General features: G+C 31.7%; 1 long non-coding RNA gene across 2 annotated transcripts; it reads right to left on the bottom strand.

The window, feature by feature from the left end:
* Positions 1-1249: 1249 nt before the first annotated feature.
* Positions 1250-4318, bottom strand: LOC111887634 (uncharacterized). 2 transcript variants are annotated; one of them, XR_006188680.2, is made up of 7 exons: positions 4076-4318; positions 3697-3873; positions 2746-2986; positions 2583-2640; positions 2043-2148; positions 1761-1838; positions 1250-1665 (listed from the first exon to the last, which is right to left on the bottom strand). It is a non-coding gene; the product is annotated as an uncharacterized LOC111887634 (long non-coding RNA). The 2 variants fall into 2 exon arrangements; XR_006188681.2 differs by lacking the exon at positions 3697-3873.

Genomic DNA, 4318 nt, shown 5'->3' with positions numbered 1-4318 from the left:
TTTATAGGATTTTTACATTTTGATATCAATTTGTTTTATAAAACAGTACATTTTCATAGTTAGATTTTAGCAAAATTTCACATATTTTGACAACAAGAATTTAAAGAAACTTGTACAACAACAATTTAATGTATTTTTAACCAAAACTTAATACTTAATACTTTATATTAACTAACTAATTATGCATAGATAATGAACCCCATTTAGAAAGAAATGAACCTTACACTACCGTGCATTGGCGAATCTACAACTAAAAATCATGTGGTTCTCACGTTAAAAATTAGGTAGGTCCTTAATTTTTTCCAATACTAAAAGGTAGGTCATAAAAAATTTATGTATAATTTCTAGAATATATTAAAATTTAGGTAGGTCCTAGGACCCACCTTGGATGTATGTAGCTACGTCCGTGCTACCATGTAGCACATGAAATCCTATTCAAGTATATCAACTTATTAGTAGCCAAACTCCCTGCAACATAAAATAATTAAGTGATTGAACCGTAATTTTCAGTTTACAAAAATAATTTTAGGTTAAAAGGTTTCAGTTAAACCTGAATTTTCCTCTAAAACTTGTTGTTATGCTGCAACATTTGCCAATAAAAGAAAAAAATCAAATTTGGTTAAATGGAGATCGCAGTTAGTTTTTGTATCGTAAGGCATAAGTAATGTCACCAATATCAATGTATGAATGTATACATTATAAATTGTAGTAGTGGTTATAATTATTAAATAAGAAATCTACAACAGGTGCCCGACACGAAACAAAACATAAGTAATAAAAATTTGTGACTTATTTGGAACCCTTCAGAATTTTCAACCTACTGATTATTTTGGCTTTACTTAGCCATACCTGAGTCCTCCATGTGCCCCTACGAGGGAAAATTTGTTTCCAATCTCCCAACTTTATAACTCCTTATTACGTTATTTTGGTCACTACGCTATTATAATCATTATTCTTAATGGTTGAACTAAAAAAATCAAAATAGCATTGTTTTTTGTGGAATTTGGCTAATATTCAAACGATTCTTAATTTTCACAAATATTTGAAGAGATACAGGACTACAATTAAACTACCAAGAAGAAAGCACATCAGAACAGACTCTCAGAAAACTGGAATAGTCTTCAAACAAAAGCCCTCTCATCAATTTGCTAGTGTTTGAGAGTCAATTAATCATGAAATTAAGCATAGTTTGTTTTTTCTGGAAATACGTGCAAATCAATAGAACTTAGGGCCTTATTTTAAATTTTAATTCAATTTTACATTGACTTGAAGTTAGTGTATTTACAGAAAGGAAATGCTCATTATAGTGATAACTAAGCCTTCTTTGTTCCATCAGATTTGTGTTTTAATAAACAAACGATAAAAAAGTGGAAAAAAGCATCACATTTTGATCCATTTTATAGATAACAAACATGACAAAATGATACATGAGCAAGGTGTTGATTTTCTTGGTCTGGATGTCGTATGTCTTGTTGACTGGATCTTTGATTTTCTTCATGTCAGCACAGATGTCAACAATGAAGAGAAGGGTATTATTGTCTTCAATTTTCTTTATTGCAAATTTTGTGGTCAAAGGGTATTTCAAATCCAGAAGACATCATCCAAATGAAATCCTCTAACATTGTCCATATATTTGAAGTATTATCAGTAGATACATTTTAAAACCTACAAATAAAGGAGAAAAAAAAGCCTAAAATTGAACTCAAAGGATACATAAAAAACCAATTTTTGTGGAATTTATAAAAGAGGATACTAACTACCTATTTACATTCAGGATTCCAACTTACAACATATACTAACTTTGTGGGAGTTCTCTGTAGATAATTCCATCCTCACCTCTTCAGTTTTTCCATCATATAACAACCTCTTTTTGTTAAAACATCAGTTAATTCAAGTAATATAATTATTTATTATCACATTTCTTAAATGATTTTAAAAAAAAAAAAAAGGAAAAACCAGTTTATTTCTTATTTTTAAAATTTTAAAGTAGTTAATAGCAATGTTAAAATATCATTTGTTAAGTTTTAAAAGAAAGTTTTTACCTTTAGCATCAATGATTTGTTCCTGCTCGACATCTCTTTCTATATAGTATACAACGATGTATGTTACCCAGTGATTAACAATAGTAAGCCAAATAGGCAAATACTCCTACACAAACAAAGTAAATCACAAATTATATTTGAAGACTAATTTCATAGCATCTACTGACCAGTACTAAGTAAATAATGACAGATATAGAAAAAAGAAAATCATAATTAAGACCATTTTGGTTAGCAAATTCATAAAAGTATACCAAGGAAAAATCATAATTCCAAAAACAATTGATATAACAAAAGAAACATTTATGGGGAATGGACGAATTATAAATTCATGCGGCTGGAATAAAACACAAAACGTGTTTTACTAAAGCGAATCACACACATTCTGATGTGTACCTGTAAGTTTAAAACCCCAAAAAAAATAAAATGCAACTCACCTTGGCATTAAATCGAGCACCTGGTGGGCATAGCCACCAAAAAGAAAAAATCATTGATTCAAGAAAAAATCATTAAATCATCGTAACATATCATAACAACAATTACCATATGTTATGATGAAAAGCCCAACTGATAGAAGATTGGTCCAGTTCTCTTTTGCAATCTACAAAAATAAGAAACATAAATAGTCAAAGTGTTAAAAAATGAGATAATGAAGGCCTCACACAATATGTAAGAAAATTATGAATTATAGAGTATTTATATGTACCAAATACATGCAATCATCGTGCCCCCATGGTATGATAACATTCTCAACGCCACATCCTTGTGAGTAAATTCCATATTTCGAATTTTAAGTGCATCAGATTACGTGCATTAGAAAATAGTTGCAGCTTACGTAATTCTATCTCTTTAGGTTCTGTTCCTCATGACCTCCTGTAATTGGAAGGAACGCCAACGGAGAAATAGAAATCTCCATCAACAGGATAAGCCCAATTGTTGTGAATTATCTGCAAAACACACACAAAAAGACATGAGTGTGTGCATAATGTAAGATAAAGAAGTCGGGCATGAAAAAAAAAGCAACTTTGCTATGATATTTCTTATTAGCTCCATGTGATCTGAGACACGGGGTTTTTATTAGGAGGCAAGCATTGAAGATCAACTTTGTCAATTAAAATTTGATCTTTTCATTATCTGCATGTCAATAGGTCAAAATTTGTATGTGAAACTTATGATGACATCGAGAATAGCCAATGTTATCCGATGTCACTATGCATATCAAAATATCATAGTAAGGAATGTATCATGTCAGCATAAATCACACACAAAAGAATAGAAGCAATCACTTAAATAATCCATTTATTCATTTTTGTTTTGGGTTAAAAATATGTGCACAGTGACAGGTGTAAATTAACTACATGTATTCTTACACTCATATTACCAAAAAAAAAGTGGGTAGATGATGAACATTCAAGGTCTGGGTGTTATGTGTGTGTTTTGAATTGCAGGTATTGATCATTTGACCTAGACCCTCTTTTTGCTCCATCAGGAAGTGCAACTTCCATATCCAACAAATTGATTTTCAACTGTCTTTTTTGTTTACTTTCTTCTGCAAGCTTCAATTTTTTCTTGACAAAAAATTCCAATAAACAAATAACAAAAACCAATTAAGGGAGTGCACAAAAGGCGAAAAATAAGAAAGGACGGTATGCCTCACCCAAAAGGCTATCCGATCGGAAAGTTCTGGTGATGGTTTTGAGATCGTTCAAGCTAAAGGCTTTGAGGTTCATTGGGACAGGGAGATTTTCATATTTGGGTGCTTTTGTAGGTGACTATTTTGTCTGAATCTTAGAATCTTTTGAGTTGGATTTTCCCTTGTTATTGATCATATTGTCTACAACAAAGAAGTTTTCAAGTTAGAAAAAATCAAAACTGATTAAGAACATACGTTACGTATATTCATTTCTACTATCTTCGCATGTTAACCGCACTTGAATCAGTTAATCACAGAAACTTAAAAGCAATGGAATTCGTAAATGAAACAGAGATATTTGAATTGAGAAAGCTCGGAATCCAAGGGGATCAAACTGAGAAACCTCAAAACTGTGAAGTCGTCGCCCGTCGTTGAAGATGTCCGATGAAGGTTAGGGGTGCTTGTTAGCCACGACAACACGTGCTGCTAGAAAAGACAAGGAGGCGGAAGATTAATGGAGGATGTTGCAGAGGAGCTATTAGGAGAGAGATAAAAGGGGTGTTTCAAATGTGTACCTATGTTAAGGCGGTGGAATATTTGTTGCGTTAAAATTAGAACAATCGGAAAGGGGAAGATATTGAATGAG

This window comes from Lactuca sativa, chromosome 2, assembly GCF_002870075.4.
Source record: "Lactuca sativa cultivar Salinas chromosome 2, Lsat_Salinas_v11, whole genome shotgun sequence".
Taxonomy (NCBI): domain Eukaryota; kingdom Viridiplantae; phylum Streptophyta; class Magnoliopsida; order Asterales; family Asteraceae; genus Lactuca; species Lactuca sativa.
The sequence above is the reverse complement of the archived record's forward strand: the minus strand, read 5'-3'. Positions and strand labels throughout refer to the sequence as shown.